The sequence below is a fragment of the Schistocerca serialis genome, chromosome 4, assembly GCF_023864345.2.
Source record: "Schistocerca serialis cubense isolate TAMUIC-IGC-003099 chromosome 4, iqSchSeri2.2, whole genome shotgun sequence".
NCBI classification, from domain to species: domain Eukaryota; kingdom Metazoa; phylum Arthropoda; class Insecta; order Orthoptera; family Acrididae; genus Schistocerca; species Schistocerca serialis.
In genome coordinates this window covers 255,416,077-255,436,216 of record NC_064641.1, presented here as the reverse complement: position 1 = coordinate 255,436,216, position 20,140 = coordinate 255,416,077, and positions in this window count along the sequence as shown.

Genomic DNA, 20,140 nt, shown 5'->3' with positions numbered 1-20,140 from the left:
GGGCCGGTGTGCCGGCCAGCCTCGATGTAGTTTTTAGGCGGTTTTCCACATCCCTCTGGGTAAATACCTGGCTGGTCCCCACGTCCCGCCTCAGTTACATGACTCACAAACATTTGAAACACATCTGCACTTTTCCACAATTTACACTAGACTCAGACAGATGGGGTACTCTGATTACGTCCCGGGGGGTACGTGGTGGCGGCAGGAAGGGCATCCGGCCACTCCTTCAAATTAACCAGGCCAAATCCGATTTAACCGCCACTGAGTAGCCAGTTGCAATAATCATTGTGTGGACGATGTGGCCTATTCTACACCTTATTTTAGATCTATATGACGATGCTGTGCTGATTATATTTATCTGTTTTGACGATGCCAATATGGCCTTAGCACTGTAGGACATGGTGTAAAAAGATCTGAGGGTGGTCATTAAGGACTGAAAATGGTCATCGTCTAAAGAATTGAGATTGTAATCAAAGACTGGAAGAAAAAGACATTTGAGAGAATTTTAAGCCATTGAGTATACTATTCTCAGGAGGAAAAAATTACTACACTAAGTACAAGTTGAATTTTTGTACATGAACTTTAAGTATGATTCTCTGTGTGACAAATAATACGTTTCATGAGGTTAAAGACAACCAGTACAAAGTTATTTCAAATTAGCGGGTTTTACTTTACTTTCATTCTTTTGAGAGAGATAGTATATTCCAAACCAATTTGTAAGGTACCCATTATTTGCAGATAGGAAGACATTTTACTTTATTTCCAGTTTTACAAAATGGTTCAAATGGCTCTGAGCACTATGGGACTTAACATCTATGGTCATCAGTCCCCTAGAACTTAGAACTACTTAAACCTAACTAACCTAAGGACATCACACAACACCCAGTTTTACAATTCCACGTATGTGAAGTGAATGTATGAGCACTGCAGTATGCAAGGAGTAAAGAGGGAGCGGGAGATTTCCACGCTGGCTAGCACAGGCGTTTGGTTATCTGGCACTTTCAGAGACAGTAGGATGAGGTGCCGATGCAGAAATCGCTCGTGACGTCGGTAAAGAGGTACGTAGGGAAAGTACATTTATTCTGGAGCGAATAAAGTAATTGTTATTAATAAATATTTGCTAACAAAAGTTGCATTTTGCCACTTGGACATTAGGAGGAGCCCACAGGTCGTAAATACTACCTTTCAGCAATTTTACAGTGCTAGGGAATATTTATATTAATAAATGAATGAATAAATTAGGCATAGTCGAAGACGTATGGTCTTATACGAATTATACCGATTGTATGCTCGAGTTACAGATTGTACGCCGTAGTCGACAGTCGTCGATCGGACACCTTTCGATCTAGTCATGCTCTCGTATCGTTGATAGCTAGCTTATAATCATTGTGAACAAATTCATTTTATCGTGAGTGTTAAATAAACGCACCATAATGACATCCTGTGTAAAAATTATTTGCACAAAAAGTCTTCTTCCCACTTCATTACGTGAAACGTAGACAGTAGTATTGCACGTTCAGAATTCTATAGCGCTGCTACGACTCTGCAAGGGGACATAAAATTACAAATCTCCACATAACAGGCAGAAGAATTCCGACATAAGAAGTCAGCCTCTTTCTGCCAACGGCCCTGTCAAGTCAGTTCAAGGACGGACTTTAATTAAAATTATTAATAACTCTTTAATTGATTCTGGATCTCTATTAGGGTTATGCTTAGTAATTCAAATTGTAACTGACTTAACTATCGAAAAACTCGTGCGGAAAAGGGTGGCCAGTTACACTGTACGCCCCATACACCGCCATCCCTGGACTCACCGGCCAAACTGAGACATTTCTGGAGGTTTAGTACGAGTGGGGGATTCTTGCACCACGGACAATGCTACGTTCGTATAAGCAAAACTGTTGGTTTATGGGTTCTTTAATCATCCTTTTATTCTGATTTTAAATATTCTGTTACGAAAATATACTTCTGCTTCCAGAGGTTTGAGAATCATTCGTAATCTAAGCCTGTCTTGTGAATACAATTAAAATTTAAATGACAACTATAGCGTTTTATTTAAGGAAACCAGTAATCAACGGTTGAAAAATTTCCGGCGCTTCGAAGGGCGCCAATTCAACCACTTTGCAAGGTGGCATCATTTTGAGCCACATTACAATTACCCCGCCGGAAAGAAGACCCTTTAATAGTATAAACATCGAGACATGAACCATTAACGATACTGACATCGGCTATGGATCTTAATTTGTAGCAGAATATCTGCACGTTGGGCGATAGTGAAGCGGACGGAGACGGGAGGCTGGCAGGGGAACGGGAAAGACATAAGCGCGGCAGGCAGGCCTGAGAGCTGAAGACAACAGCGCCCGTAAGCTACTCTGGAAACCCAAGGCGAGTGGACCGCGGCTTAGCGAGAGCCACGTGGCCGAGGACAAGGAGAAGACACAAGGGCTCGCTCACAAAACGCGTGGCGGCGTGTACGTGGTTTTCCCAACGGCCGGAGCGGAAGCTTCTGGAACAGTCTGGAGCTTCTAGAAGCTTCGGTCAGTTGCAAAACTGAGATTCGTCGGCGCTCGGAAACGAACGCCTTCCAGCAACATGATTGGCCACGCACATTAAAGGGGGGAAGAAAAAAAGAACAGGAGCTACGAAAAAGCGTAGCGACTAGGAAACACTTGTTCCTGGAGCGTCGAGGAGAGAGGTTGGTCCTAGCGAGGTGTGCGACCTTGTTACTGGGACAGAGTACTTGTAGCGAGAGGCTGACGATCGTCTGGTGTTTCACTGCAGCCGTGGAGGTGCCCACGGAAGCTTTTGGTAAGGTAGAATTTATGTTATCTCGCTGAGGCGAGAACCTCCGCAGCGATAAGCGTCAGATCACTGTAGTGGTCGTACATTCGCAATGGCGGTTATGGAAGGAAAGTAAATTGCTGATCACGTGTCTTTTTCGTTCTATGCTGAGGCTTCACGTTGCTAGTCGCGAGTGTAGTTCTAAATATAATTGCAATTGCCATAGCTGATGTCAGTTCAAATGGTTCAAATGGCTCTGAGCACTATGGGACTCAACTGCTGTGGTCATAAGTCCCCTAGAACTTAGAACTAGTTAAACCTAACTAACCTAAGGACATCACACATATCCATGCCCGAGGCAGGATTCGAAACTGCGACCGCAGCGGTCGTGCGGTTCCAGACTGCAGCGCCTTTAACCGCTCGGCCACTCCGGCCGGCGCTGATGTCAGTATTCCACACTTGAATTAACGACCGTGAATATATCACAGGACAGTGCCAGACAGAGCGATTACCAAATGTGAATAGGCAGAACTATAATGTTGCTCGTACTGTGTAATCTTGAATAGAGTGAACTGGAGAAGAGTAAAGAATTTAACACTACTGAGTGTATCATTTCATATCTAGTACTTTCCTTGGTCATTTTACTATCTCCTTATTTGTGTATTTCATGTTTGCAATCACCTGGTGGAGGCAGTGTTTGTAGGTCAGCACATCTGAACATTCTAGCATATACTGAGGATATAGTTAGAAACCAATCAGATCTGCATACGACTAGTTAACGTCACATATAGAGCAAATGACAAGCTTAGCCTTCTGGAGAGCGTATAAGTATCAGGGCGACAAATTAGCGTTATAAAATCCGTTGTGCAAAATTTTTCACTTATACGTTCGGCTCGCAGGATTACCCATCAGCAGAAAAGAGCAAAGCAGAAGCAGTAGCTTACAACTTTGTAACTAAAGACAATATAAAGCAAAAAAAAAATCTTTGCAAAGCTGTATCGTATCTTGCCTCGCCAAACAGAATGATGTACAGATTCACTGTGAGTTTGAAGATAGCTAGAACGTGGGTGCTGACTAGTAGCGAACATACCCAGAGCCACTGTCGTGAAATGACAACATTTTCTCATCATTACGGCACAACTAGTACGAATTTCCACTCCCTATCTACTGTCTTTCGTACTCTCTTAGAGATAACTGAGAATATCGGGCCGTAGGAATAAAGATAAGCAAACACTTGTCCTTCAAATTTCGAAGCTTAAGGTTAAGCTTTGGGTAAAATATTCCGGAGGTAAAATAGTCCCCCATTCGGATCTCCGGGCGGGGACTACTCAAGAGGACGTCGTTATCAGAAGAAAGAAAGCTGGCGTTCTACGGATCGGAGCGTGGAATGTCAGATCCCTTAATCGGGCAGGTAGGTTAGAAAATTTAAAAAGGGAAATCGATAGGTTGAAGTTAGATATAGTGGGAATTAGTGAAGTTCGGTGGCAGGAGGAACAAGACTTCTGGTCAGGTGACTACAGGGTTATAAACACAAAATCAAATAGGGGTAATGCAGGAGTAGATTTAATAATCAATAGGAAAATAGGAATGCGGGCAAGCTACTACAAACAGCATAGTGAACGCATTATTGTGGCCAAGATAGATACGAAGTCCACGCCTACTACGGTAGTACAAGTTTATATGCCAACTAGCTCTGCAGATGACGAAGAAATTGAAGAAATGTATGATGAAATAAAAGAAATTATTCAGATTGTGAAGGGAGACGAAAATTTAATAGTTATGGGTGACTGGAATTCGAGCGTAGGAAAAGGGAGAGAAGGAAACATAGTAGGTGAATATGGATTGGGGCTAAGAAATGAAAGAGGAAGCCGCCTGGTAGAATTTTGCACAGAGCACCACATAATCACAGCTAACACTTGGTTTCAGAATCATGAAAGAAGGTTGTGTACATGGAAGAACCCTGGAGATACTAAAAGGTATCAGATAGATTATATAATGGTAAGACAGAGATTTAGGAACCAGGTTTTAAATTGTAAGACATTTCCAGGGGCAGATGTGGACTCTGACCACAATCAATTGGTTATGACCTATAGATTAAAACTGAAGAAACTGCAAAAAGGTGCGAATTTAAGGAGATGGGACCTGGATGAACTGAAAGGAACAGAGGTTGTACAGAGTTTCAGGGAGAGCATAAGGGAACACCTGACAGGAATGGGGGAAAGAAATACAGTAGAAGATGAATGGGTAGCTTTGAGGGATGAAGTAGCGAAGGCAGCAGAGGATCAAGTAGGTAAAAAGACGAGGGCTAGTAGAAATCCTTGGCTAACAGAAGAAATATTGAATTTAATTGATGAAAGGGGAAAATATAAAAATGCAGTAAATGAAGCAGGCAAAAAGGAATACAAACGTCTCAAAAATGAGATCGACAGGAAGTGCAAAATGGTTAAGCAGGGATGGCTAGAGGACAAATGTAAGGATGTAGAGGCCTATCTCACTAGGGGTAAGATAGATACTGCCTACAGAAAAATTAGAGAGACCTTTGGAGATAAGAGAACGACTTGTATGAATATCAAGAGCTCAGATGGAAACCCAGTTGTAAGCAAATAAGGGAAAGCAGAAAGGTGGAAGGAGTATATGGAGGGTCTATACAAGGGCGATGTACTTGAGGACAATATTAGGGAAATGGAAGAGGATGTAGATGAAGATAAAATGGGAGATATGATACTGCGTGAAGAGTTTGACAGAGCACTGAAAGACCTGAGTCGAAACAAGGCCCCAGGAGTAGACAACATTCCATTGGAACTACTGACGGTCTTGGGAGAGCCAGTCCTGACAAAACTCTACCATCCGGTGAGCAAGATGTATGAAATAGGCGAAATACCCTCAGACTTCAAGAAGAATATAATAATTCCAATCCCAAAGAAAGCAGTAGAAGCCGACCTCGGGGAAGATCAGTTTGGATTTCGTAGAAACACTGGAACACGTGAGGCAATACTCACCTTACGACTAATCTTAGAAGAAAGATTAAGGAAAGGCAAACCTATGTTTCTAGCATTTGTAGACTTAGAGAAATCTTTTGACAGTGTTGACTGGAATACTCTCTTTCAAATTCTAAAGGTGGCAGGGGTAAAGTACAGGGAGCGAAAGGCTATTTACAATTTGTACAGAAACCAGATGGCAGTTATAAGAGTCGAGGGACATGAAAGGGAAGCAGTGGTTTGGAAGGGAGTAAGACAGGGTTGTAGCCTCTCCCCGATGTTGTTCAATCTGTATATTGAGCAAGCAGTAAAGGAAACAAAAGAAAAATTTGGAGTAGGTATTAAAATTCATGGAGAAGAAATAAAAACTTTGAGGTTCGCCGATGACATTGTAATTCTGTCAGAGACAGCAAAAGACTTGGAAGAGCAGTTGAATGGAAGGGACAGTGTCTTGTAAGGTGGATATAAGATGAACAACAACGAAAGCAAAACAAGGATAATGGAATGTAATCTAATTAAGTCAGGTGATGCTGAGGGAATTAGATTAGGAAATTAGACATTTAAAGTAGTAAAGGATTTTTGCTATTTGGGGAGCAAAATAACTGATGATGGTCGAAGTAGAGAGGATATAAAATGTAGACTGGCAATGGCAAGGAAAGCGTTTCTGAAGAAGAGAAATTTGTTAACATCGAGTATAGATTTAAGTGTCAGGAAGTCATTTCTGAAAGTATTTGTATGGAGTGTAGCCATGTATGGAAGTGAAACATGGACGATAAATAGTTTGGACAAGAAGAGAATAGAAGCTTTCGAAATGTGGTGCTACAGAATAATGCTGAAGATTAGATGGGTAGATCACATAACTAATGAGGAGGTATTGAATAGGATTGGGGAGAAGAGAAGTTTGTGGCACAACTTGACCAGAAGATGGGATCGGTTGGTAGGACATGTTCTGAGGCATCAAGGGATCACCAATTTAGTATTGGAGGGCAGCGTGGAGGGTAAAAATCGTAGAGGGAGACCAAGAGATGAATACACTAAGCAGATTCAGAAGGATGTAGGTTGCAGTAGGTACTGGGAGATGAAAAACCTTGCACAGGATAGAGTAGCATGGAGAGCTGCATCAAACCAGTCTCAGGACTGAAGACCACAACAACAACAAGGTTAAGCTTAAGCTCTGGCTTTGGTATTAACTTGTCTGACTAAAGAGCAGCTCTGACTTCATTTTGGGAGAAATAGTGTTTAAACTGTGAAGATTGGTCAGTAACAGATTAACGTTTGCAGAGTGCAAATGTGGCTCAACTGGCAGCAAGTGTACGCCGTGCAAAATGCTACAGAATACACCGATGTCCACTTGGAAAAAATTATAAAACTCTACATCATTTCGACGAAGGAGATACTAAATGGACTACGAATCATTTTCCGCCACACACGGGGAAAAGAAGATGGGACACTGTCGTCAGAAATGACGATGAATATTTTCCTTCAGTATGCAATTGATCAAGGATTCAAGTCTGGCATAGCAGAAGAAATCGGAAGTCAACATAGTACAGTGAGAGAAATAGTGAGTACAGTTTCTAAGAAAAGAAAGGAAAAAGCTGACTTGTGGTTCAAATTTCCGTCGTCATCATATGATGTAACTGTGTCAAAAACCAATGGCTAGAAAAATGTTAATTTCCAAGTGCTATAGGTGCAACTGACTGTACGCACGTGGGAATTCCAAAATCTATGCGGTAGGCCGATCAACAGAATCAACAGAGTTACAGTAATATAAATGTACAGGCTACGTGCAACGTAAAGGAACACTTCACTAGCTTTGAGGCTAGCTGGTCCGGGTCAGTTCATGACAGTCGTACACGAAGAAATTGAAGTGTCTGCGAAGGCTATTGAATTTAAGAAGACTGTTCTGTTGATGAGGGCTATGGACTGGAGCCCTGGGTGATGACGGCATATCGCAATCCAACATAGGAGAGTCGCAAATTATTCGACAGGCATTTTTTAAAAAAAAAAAAAAAAAAGAGAGAGAGAGAGGGTGAGTTTTTTGGTCAGCTAAAGAGGTGGTTTCTTATTTTGCAATCTGTTTGCAGAGTTCCTTATCAAATGGTCCGATAATTGTAGCTTGCTGCTTTGCACTGCATGATGTTCGAAACACTTACAGATGGTTCAAATGGCTCTGAGCACTACGGGACTTAACGTCTGAGGTCATCAGTCCCCTAGAACTTAGAACTACTTAAACCTAACTAACCTAAGGACATCACATACATCCATGCCCGAGGCAGGATTCGAACCTGCGACCTTAGCGGTCGCGCCGTTCCAGACGAAACATTTACAGGATGAAGATTTTGAAGATACTGCACAGGATTTCTATGACGACAGTGATAATGAAGAGGGACCTGGAACTGAGAGTGAAATTCTTAGAGGAGTACAGGAAGAAAGATAATAGATTGCAGCTCTAATACAAAATGCGCGATTTTGAATTATTTTATTTATGTCAATATGCAAAACTGCTTGTCGTCTACAATAAGCTATCGGTAACACAGTCTAAAGACATTTTCATTTTCCTTCTGTTGAACACTGTTTTCGTTGTTCATCACTGCATTAAGGACGTTCGTTATCATAGCCCCTTTTTCCATTTGCATCCTTCTCCTCTCCAGTGACACCATGCCGAGTAATTCCGTACTACTGAGCACATTTGTTTCATCTGTTTCTGGCAAATGTTTTGCTTTCGTCGAAGGTGCTGGTCTGTCATATGAACTTGAAAGACTACCACCTAGTCAAGATAATCGAATCCCTGCTCCAAAATAGACAGCTCTTCGTAATGCTTGAGCGGAAAAAGAGTCGATGGCGGAATCAGAAAAATGGGCTCGCTCGAGGGAGCGTGTTGGCGCCAATCCTATTCAACATATATACAAATGATCAACCAACTCCAGACAAAACCAAAACTTTTGTACATGCAGACGACCTGGCAATAACAGTTCAAGGCAACAGGTTTGAAGCCATCGAGGAGAAACTAGAAACCGCCCTTTCTATAATGTCAACCTACTACAAAAAGAATTCTCAAAAACCCAAGCCCTCCAAAACTCAAGTGCGTGCATTCCATCTGAACTCGAGGCAGGCAAAGTACAGGCTCAATGTTACCTGGGATGGGACATTACTAGAACACACACATACTCCCACCTACCTTGACGTCGTGCTGGGCAGAACATTGACATACAAATATCATTGCGAAAAAACACGCAAAAAAGTAGAAGCACGAAATTCCCTAATAAGAAAGCTGTCCAACAGCAAATGGGGTGCCAAACCCACCGTGGTCAGAACTTCAGCCCAAGCTTTGTGCTTCTCAACTGCCGAATATGCCTGCCCCGTATGGTGCAGATCCGCCCACGCAAAAAAGGTAGATATTAGCTTGAATGAAACATGCAGGATAGTGACAGGCTGCATGAAACCAACCCCCATAGAAAATCTTCACAGGGTTGCAGGTTTCACAAACCCTGACTCACGTAGGAAAGCCCACGAACATACCGAGAAGCTAAAACAAACCTTTGATGCCCGTCACTCAGTATTTGGCCTAGAGTGTGGCCCCAGCAGACTCAAATCCAGACGCCTTAGATGAGCCCCCCATCTACTATCCACTACGAGAGGACCCACCAAGCGGCGTTTCTGGTGATTGGAAAACCTGGAGAATGCTTAACCGCATCAGAACTGGGGTGGCTCCTGTGAAATCTAATCTGATCAAATGGGGTTTGTTGGACGAAAATGACGACAAATGCGACTGCGGCACTCGACAGGACATGGGACATCTTCTACAATGGCCTGCCTGCCCCCGCAGATGTACCCTCGACGATCTATGGCTGGCTGAAGAAGAAGCATTGGACATTTCCCAATACTGGGCAAACAAATTGTAGTTTCCGGACACGAAAAAGTAAAGTAAGTAAGCTGTAGACCATGAGATGCATACTTTATCTATCTTTTTACTTCCAGAAATTGTGATTTCTGTAATAAGTCAGAATAAGTTCCTGAAGCAGTAGCTAGAAACTCTATTGTTCTTTCTACAGATATCGAGCTTTCATCTGAATCGGGTGTGAACGTCTGTAATTGACAAGTCACATGTGCTCACTCAGAACACATAAAGTGAAATAAAGTCATACAGCCAGCAAAATAGGGAATTCAGATGGCCGTGGTACTCAACAAAGATTGGCTGGTTGGGGGAAGGAAACCAAACAGGAAGGTCATACCAATTGGACTATAGAAGGATGGGAAGAAAAGTCGGCAGTGTCCTTTCAAACGAACCGTTCCACAATTGCCTGAAGAAATCACGGAAAACCTAAATCAGGATGGCCGGACGCGGGTTTGAACCGTTGTCCTCCCGAACGCGAGTCCACAGTGCTAGCCACTGCGCCAACCCGCTCGATCAACGCAGACGTAGCAGGTCGCTAGAAGCTTTTCCTTTATGTTAGAAGTAAAATATAGGAGAAAAAGGTAAAGGTTGTTCTTACAGTCTGAAGCAAAAGCTTCATCTCTTCCTTAGACCTGGAAGTGAATGCTCTGATGTCGACACTCATCTTCCAAGCTTAAGCTTCAGATTTATTTCTACAATGGGACTACCACGTCTATTTCTGCTCTCTTGGCAATCAAGCGATCGAAAATGTTACATACACGTCTCTGACTTGGAAATTAACGGTCTTTAAATTACATCAGGAGACCCGTCTGCTTGCCCTCTCACGTCAGAAATTTCGTTACACGGACACAGCCAACGTAACACCGGTACTTTTCGTGCAGTTCGATTACCCTGGAGTGAATAGCCGCACTGTAGCGCCACAGGTCACAGCGGGAGCAGATAAAAATGTAAATCGGCGCGGGCAGCACGGCTGACGTCTTCTGTCACGTTGTGGGGCGAGGCCCGCGGCTGCGGCCCGCCGGAGAGCAGAGCAAATAACTGTCACAAAAAGCCGCGTGTCAACAGTTTATCGGCTCTTTCGAAAGGGATTCCTCATCTGTTGTAATTGCGCGATAACCTCTTCCGTCTTGACATATATTTACTCAGCGGCTGAAGACTGAGCAACCAGATGAAAACAATACGGTCAAGGCTGTTCCCTCCTCCTCCCCTTCCCCTCCCCGCAATCCTACTAATCTCCCTCTCCCCCCCCCCCCCGCTCTCTCTCTCTCTCTCTTCTCTCTTGCCCACACACACACACACACACACACACACACACACACACACACAAACGCGCGCGCACTCATTCCACGGAAGTGGGAGGACATACCAGAGGAGGCGGTTATCCCTGAAACAACCGGTTTTCAATTATATCGTTTTTTTATTCCTCGCCATTATATTCTGACTGTTAAAACCGCTCAAAATAACCGTTTCTGAAATAACCGATTTATTTTCTGTAACAAAGGTAGAAACCGAACAAAGAAAAGCAGTAAGTCGTCGAGTCCTAGAAAAAAAATCACCAGCATTCTCGTGTCGATTCTAATCAAGAATCATATCACTATTCGAGCATTACGAGTAGTCAGTGCTAAAGCGTGAAAACTGAGTTGAAGAAGTCTGTTTTCAAGGGCTACAAACACACTGAAGTGCCAAAGAAACTGGTATAGGCATGCGCATTCAAATACAGAGATATGTAAACAGGCAGAATAAGGCGCTGCGGTCGGTAACGCCTATATAAGACAACAAGAGTCAGACGCAGTTGCTAGATCGGTTACTGCTGCTACAATGGCAGGTTATCGAGATTTAAGTGAGCTTGAACGTGGTGTTATAGTCGGCGTATGAGCGATGGGACACAGCATCTCTGAGATAGCGATCAAGTGGGGATTTTCCCGTACGACCATTTCACGAGTGTACCGTGAATATCAGGAATCCGGTAAAACATCAAATCTCCGACATTGCTGCGGCCGGAAAAAGATCCTGCAAAAACGGAACCAACGACGCCTGAAGAGAACCGTTCAACGCGACAGAGGTGCGACCCTTCCGCAAATTGCTGCAAATTTCAATGCTGGGCCATCAACAAACGTCAGCGTGGGAACATAATCAACAAAATATCTCTGACATGGGATTTCGGAGCCGAAGGTTGGCTCGTGTAACCTTGATGACTGCATGAAACAAGGCTTTACGCTTCACCTGGGTCCGTCAACACTTTGGACTGTTGATGAATGGAAACATGTTGCCTGGTCGCATGAGTCCCCTTTCGAATTGTATCGAGCGGATGGACGAGTACGTGTATGGAGACAACCACATCAACCCATGGACCCCGCAAGTCAGTAGGAAACTGTTGAAGCTGGTTCAAATGGCTCTGAGCACTATGGGACTTAACATCTATGGTCATCAGTCCCCTAGAACTTAGAACTACTTAAACCTAACTAACCTAAGGACATCACACAACACCCAGCCATCACGAGGCAGAGAAAATCCCTGACCCCGCCGGGAATCGAACCCGGGAACCCGGGCGTGGGAAGCGAGAACGCTACCGCACGACCACGAGATGCGGGCTGGAAGCTGGTGGATGCTCTGTAATGGTGCGGGGCGTGTGGAGTTGGAGTGATATGGGACCCCTGATAAATCTAGAAAGGACTCTGACAGCATCCTATCTGATCGCCTGCATCCATTCGTGTCCATTGTTCATTTCGACGGACTTGGGCAATTCCAGCAGAACAGTGCGGCCCTCCACATCTCCAGAATTACTACAGAGTGGCTCCAGGAAAACTCTTATGAGTTTAAACACTTCCGCTGGCCAACAAACTCCCCAGACATGAACATTATTGAGCATATCTCTGATGCCTTGCAACGTGCTGTTCAGAAGAGATTTCCGTCTCGTTATATTCTTACGGTCTTATGGACAGCCCTGCAGGATTCGTGGTGTCAGTTCCCTCCGCCACCACTTCAGACATTATTCGAGTCAATTCCACGTCGTGTTACGGCACTTCTGCATGCTCGCGGGGACCCTACACACTATTAAGCGGATGTACCAGTTTTTAAAATCTCTTCGGGTTTGCTGCCGGATCCTAAAATGAACTTGACTCGTTATTTCGGCGATCCAACTGGTCGCCATCTTCAGGAAAGTGCTGCTTCTGGTGATAAGTCCCGCTGAGAACTGACGCCAGGTTTCAAATCGGCGTCCTATACAGGCCACCGTTCAGTACACAGCGCACGCGCCGCTCATCACGGTTTCTGCCTTCCAAAACAGGGAGGTGGCGCCGCCCTTAGTGAAACACTGCTGGCAACGACATATCGCAATCAAGGCCGCACCGAAGAACGTTCAGTTTTGATGCGAGAAGATACAGGATTCCACGTCTTGCTAAGAGGAAACCCGTTGTCTCTGTTGATTAAGTTATCAGCCAACCTAATTTCAATCGCCTATTTAAAGACACAGTTCCAAAAACCGGAAACGTTGGCAACCACCACAGTTTCCTCAAATTTCATATTGCGTCCCTCATTTAGGCAGTGTTGTGCTACCGCCGATTTTTCCGGCTGTTGTAGCCCCCTATGACGGCGATGTCCCACACGCCTGTCATGCACTGTGCTAATCGAACGGCCAATGTAAGCTTTCCCACATTGACACGGAATTTTGTACACCCCGGGTTTCATAAGCCCCAAACCATCCTTCACAGAGCCGAGCAGTGTCATAATCTTAGAAGGTGGACGGAACACACTCTTAATGGTAAAATTCCTTAAAATTCGTCCAAGCTTAAACGATAAGCCTCCTGCATAAGGAAGAAAGGCCACAGATCTATGTTCCTCTTCGTACACCTCCGAAGATGGGCCAAACTCCATAGCCCGACGAATCTGCTTCTCGGTGTATCCATTTTCCTTAAAAACAGTCATCAAATGCTCAAGTTCTTGGGTTAAGCTGTCTGCATCGGAAATGGCATATGCTCTCCGTACCAAAGTCCTAAGGACGCCATTGCGTTGGTGTGGTGGATGACGGCTCTAAGGATGCAGATACCAATCTGTATGTGTCGGATTTCGGTGAACACTGTGTCACAAAGTTCCATCTGGTTTTTTATAAACCATAACGTCTAAAAATGGAAGCATCCCATCATTTTCAACCTCCATAGTAAATTTGAAACGGGGATGAAGACAGTTGAAGTGGTCCAAAAATCTGTTAAGAGAATCACGTCCATGCGGCCAGACGAAGAAGGTATCGTCCACGTATCTCCAGAAGCACGTTGGTTGCAAAGCTGAAGTCCTCAGTGCCATGTCCTCGAAGTCCTCCATAAATAAATTGGCGACTATGGGTAACAAATGACTACCCATAGCTACTCCGTCATTCTGTTCGAAAATGTTACCATTAAATAAAAAATACGTGGAGGTCAGCACACGACGACAAAGCTCCACCAGCTCTTGATCCAGTTTTTCACTGATCAAACTAAGGGACTCTTCCAGAGGAACTCGTGTAAATAGGGATACCACATCGAAACTCACTAACAGATCTGAAAGACCCAACTTCAAAGATCCCAATCGTCGAATAAAATCCACCGAACTGGATATATGGTGTTCACACTTGCCAACAAATGGACTGAGAACAGATGATAAATACTTTTGCGGGGTTATAAGTGGGTGCACCCAAATTACTAACAATAGGGCGTAGAGGAACCCCTTCCTTATGCAACTTAGGCAGACCATACACTGCACACTGCTCGTACACACGTGTCTTAAGCCAGGACATACGGCAACAGGGACATTATTAAAAACATGAGCTGATAAAAATCCTACGTCAATATGGCAAATTTTCATTACTGATTACGAGTTTGCGCTCGTTATCGGCCTATCTTCAGATCAGTCTAAAATGTTGTTCGTTTTCTGACACATATTACGCATCGTCAACGCCTGTGCGCTCCATGGATCCTCAACCGAGAAACCTAGAGCATCTGGCCACTGCACTGGAGTCGGAATGACTCCACATCCCTGTTGATACCTTCCAGAACCTCGCTGACTCTCGTCCAGCACGTCTCGCAGAGGTTCACCCTGCAAAACGTGGACATTCTGGCTTTCGAAAGGCGGTCACATTAATCTAACTGGACAGAATGTAACTTATCAGGGGGTGAAAGTCTTTAGGTGTGTTAATTTTTAAAGAAGGGTGTAATACCAGAGAAATTTCAGCAACAGTAGCTACGGTCAAATTATCTGTGACTAAAATAAAGCCATCCCATAAAAAAATATGGTGACAGAGAAAAATTGAACAGGCAGTTAATCGGTATAGTATATTTCGCTATAGAGCGAAATATGTGCATTGCTGGAGAGAGATCGACGAAGATCAACAGCTGTGAGAAATGACTTTATGAAATGTCACTGAACTACAGTGGAACTAATGATAAAATAAAACGTATAATACGGATAGAAAAAAATTGGATGAAGAAGAAGATACGCATAGGCCAGAGGTGGTATGGCAACACTAGGAGAAGGAACAAGATAGACAACCAAGAAAATTTTGGAAATGACAGCCACAACAGCGGAGAAAATGAGCAAGGACAGCTGAGGACTAGAAGAAATATGTGCTCTAATTATTTACGAAAGTGGCATACAATATCTGTGGCAAAACCAGGGTGCTTGGAAATGTTGGGGTGAGAAACGGTCGATAAGTTTCTAACAAAAACGAATAAAATGAAATAAAAACTTTGTAGAAATTGTAACAGCCTCATTTTCCAATATAGTCACCCTGATCTGCAGTACACTTAGTTCATAACGTTTCGCTAGTCTTCTAGGAATGCTGGTGTATCTATGCGTGTGGCCGTAACACTCAACTCTGGTTCTTGCAAATTGTTCTCCTGTTCTATGTAGACAGTATTTATAGACCTGCACAAATAATCAATTCTGAACTCGCAGCTTTAGACGTAATTCTTACAGGACATATCAAGAACATTTTATTGTTAAGCTATATAGTCATTAATGTTGACTGAATTGGGAATATGGCAAATGTGTAACAACGGCGATTTATCATTTTATATTGTGTTACCAGTAGGATTTTGGCTGTACACTGGGGTGACAAAGAGTGATTGTATAGTGATATGCACATATACAGATGGCGGTAGTATCGCGTATACAAGGTATATAAGAGCAGTGCATTTCGGGAGCTGTCATTTATACTCTGGTCATTCACGTGAAATGGTTTCCCACGTGATTATGGCCACGACTCGACTTAACAGATTTTGAACACGGAGTGGTAGTTGGAGTTAGACAAATGGGACATCCCATTTCCACAGTCGTTAGGGAATTCAATATTCTCCGATTCACGGCGTCAGGAGTGTTCCGAGAAAACCAAATTCCAGGTATTACCTCTCACCACGGACAATGCAGTGGCCCATGGCCTTCACTTAACGTCCGAGAGCAGCTGTGTTCGCATATAGTTGTCAGATCTAGGTCACAAGCAAAACTGTATGAAACATCCGCAGAAACCAAGTTGGGACGTCCGACGAATATATCGATTTGGATAGCGCGGCGACATTTGGGGTTACTGGGATATGGCAGCAGACGGCCGACGCGAGTGTCTTTGCTTACAGTACGATATCGCCTTCAGCGTCTCTGCTCGGCTCGTGACCAAATCGGTTAGACCCTAGGCGACTGTAAAACCGTGACTTGTTCAGATGAATCCTCGTTTCAGTTGGTAAGAGCCGCTGTCAGCGATCGAGTATTCCGCTGACCCCACGACGAAATGGACCCAAGTTGTCTACAAGGCAACGTGCAAGCTGTTGGTATCTCCATAATGGTGTGAGCTGTGTTTATATGGAAAGGACTGGGTCCTCTGGTCCAATTGAACCAGTCATTGATTCAAATGGTTCAAATGGCTCTGAGCACTATGGGACTTACCTTCTGTGGTCATCAGTCCCCTAGAACTTAGAACTACTTAAACCTAACTAACCTAAGGACATCACACACATCCATGCCCGAGGCAGGATTCGAACCTGCGACCGTAGCAGTCCCGCGGTTCCGGACTGCGCGCCTAGAACCACTAGACCTCAGTCATTGACAGGAAATGATTACGCTCGGGCTGTCTGGAGACATTTGCAGTCGTTCATCGAGTTCACACTCCCATGATAATGCGCCATGTGACCAGGCCACAATTACAGAATGAAATTTTCACTCTGCAGCGGAGTGTGCGCTGATATGTAACATCGTGGGAAATTAAAACTGTGTGCCGGACCGAGACTCGAACTCGGGACCTTTGCCTTTTGCAGGAAAGTGGTTTATCGATTGAGCTACCCAAGCACGACTCACGACGGGTAGTGAGTCGTGCTTGGGTAGCTCAGTCAGTAGGGCACTTGCCCTTCGAGTCTGGGTCAGGCACACAATAACACAATTTTAACCCATCAGGAATTTTCAGGCCACAATTGCTCGCGACTGGTTTGAAGAACATTGTGGACAATTTGGGTGAACGATATATCCATACAGATCGGCCGACATGAATCCAATCGAACAGTTATAGGACATAATCGAGAGGTCAGTTCGAGCACAGAATACTGTACCTGCAAAACTTTTACAGTTATGGAGTGCTATAGACGCAGCGTGGCTCAGCATTTCTGCGGGGGACTTCCAACGACTTGTTGAGTCAACACCACGTCGAGTTGCTGCAGTACGCCAGGCAAAGGTGGTCCGACACGATATTGTGAGGCATCCCATAGTTTTTTTCACCTCATTGTATATTACAATTAGTCTGTGGTCCATTTTCTTCTTGTTTGCTCGTTCTTGTGTACTCAGATTTTAAATCTTGATGTCGAATGAATCCTTTGTTAATCCAATCTTGATGTCGAATGAATCCTTTGTTAATCCAGTGTAACATCGTATCAAGGTACGACTTAAAATAATGTCTGCCATGAATTGTAAAAACAAATTCTATTATAATATTTGCTGTGGTGAAATGGCCGATAGCCACGTTCCGAAAGTGGATATATTAAAAATATCCTCTACGAAGGAAATATAAAGTCACTGATTTAACAGTCATCATACTGCTCCTGTGAACCTTAGTGACCTGCTGGCATATGATCCCGTGGCGCTATTTCAAAGATGGAACCAGCTAAATATCACATGGTGGTGAGTCCTTGCCGTATAGTAAACGTTTAACCTCTCATTTCAGGTCAGTATGTGCAGCTGTATCAGTATTCGTTGTGACAGAACTCCCCAGCACTTTAATCGAAAGGTAGGCTCAACTATCTTATTTCGAGATACCACTGCAGATAGCACTGTTTATAGCTTCGATTGTAATTAGTGACTTAAGTTCGCAATTTCGGATTTCTGAAGTACACGGCTTCAACTACTGATGGCGTGGCCCTGCTTAACCGTTTGTTATGCGTCCTGCCTAAGAGCAATTAGATGACTATATGAATATAAGCGTAGAGATCATTACGCCCTTTGTTTGCTCTACAGTCTACCTAATAGTTGGAATTGTCCGCAGCTCGTGGTCGTGCGGTAGCGTTCTCGCTTCCCACGCCCGGGTTAACGGGTTGGATTCCCGGCGGGGTCAGGGATTTTCTCTGCCTCGTGATGACTGGGTGTTGTGTGATGTCCTTAGGTTAGTTAGGTTTAAGTAGTTCTAAGTTCTAGGGGACTGATGACCATAGATGCTAAGTCCCATAGTGCTCAGAGCCATTTTTTTTTTAATAATTGGAATCCTTTTTTATCTTCCGATCTAACGCTACATTCTGACAGCTACGACAGACATTCTCTATCGCAAAGAAGCAAACCCTCTTTAGACCTCTACATAACATAGCCGTCTTCTCGAAATCGTTTTCTGTATCATGAAAATTGACTTCGATCCTTCTCAAGATTTCAAGGTAATCAATTCCTAACTTCAAAAGATGTTGTGTCGCAATTAGGAACACTATGTGATCAGAAGTATCCGGACACTTGACTGAAAATGAGTTAAAAGTTCGTGGCGCCCTCCATCGGTAATGCTGGAATTGAGTATGGTGTTGACCCACCCTTAGCCTTGATGACAGCTTCCACTCTCGCAGGCATACGTTCAATCAGGTGCTCAAAGGTTTCTTGGGGAATGGCAGGCCGTTCTTCACGGAGTGCTGCACTGAGGAGAGGTATCGATGTCGGTCGGTGAGGCCCGGCACGAAGTTCCAAAACATCCCAAAGGTGTTCTATAGCATTCAGGTCAGGACTCTGTGCAGGCTAGTCCATTATAGGGATGTTATTGACATGTAAGCAATCCGTCACAGGCCATACACTATGAGCAAGTGCTCGACCGTGTTGAAAGATGCAATCGCCATCCCCGAACTGCTCTTCGACAGTGGGAAGCAAGAAGGTGCTTAAAACAGCTGTGCCGCCATAGTACCACGTAAAATAACAAGGGGTGCAAGACCATTCCATGAAAAACACGACCACACCATAACACCACCGCCTCAGAATTTTACTGTTGGCACTACACACGCTGGCAGATGACGTTTCCCGGGCATACGCCATACCCACATTCTGCCATTGGACAGCCACATTGTGTACCGAAAATTCGTCACTCCACACAACGTTTTTCCACTGTTCAGTCGCTCCTTACACCAAGTGAGGCGTCGTTTGGCATTTATCCGGCGTGATGTGTGGCTTATGAGCAGCCGCTCGACCATGAAATCAAGTTTTCTCAAATGGTTAAAATGGCTCTGAGTACTATGGGACTTAACATCTGTGGTCATCAGTCCCCTAGAGCTTAGAACTACTTAAACCTAACTAACCTAAGGACATCACACACATCCATGCCCGAGGCAGGATTCGAACCTGCGACCGTAGCAGCAGCACCTAGAACCGCTCGGCCACAGCGGCCGGCTATGTTTTGGGGATGTCCGTATACTTTTGATCACATAGTGTATCTCTTTCACGTGTCAACAGTTCGCTCTATTGATCCCACCCCTCTCACTCCCTCGCACCTACAGAGTCTCCCATTCCGTTGACAGTTACCGTTACCGCCATCCCAGTCTCCTCCTCTGTTACTGTCTCTTCCGTTAGAGATGGTATTAAACGCGGTTACAGCAGTGCTAGTCTACATTATTGTTGTTCTTAATGATTTGTTATTAGTAAATTGAATTGACTATAATTGTCTACATAATAATATCTCAGATGTTCGTAAGCGAACCAATAGTACGCATACAAATTGAGAATTCTTAGCGATATATCCGGCCATCTGTAGCAAAATCGTTGAAAAGATTAACAAGCCTAGAGAGACGAATTCAGCTAGGTAGGATGAACAAACTGGCCCGTGTGGATTATGTAGTTTTGATGCCAGTGAATGACCAAAGTCTGGTTCAGATGGTAAAAGTGTTAATGGAGGAGGCAAAGAGAGCATGCATGAAAATAGATATGGGGAAGCAAATACAAGGGGCACAAAAATATCGAAATTCTAAAAACACTGCTAATTTCCGCGCTTAATATGGCGTAGGAAACTCGTTGGCATTCAAAA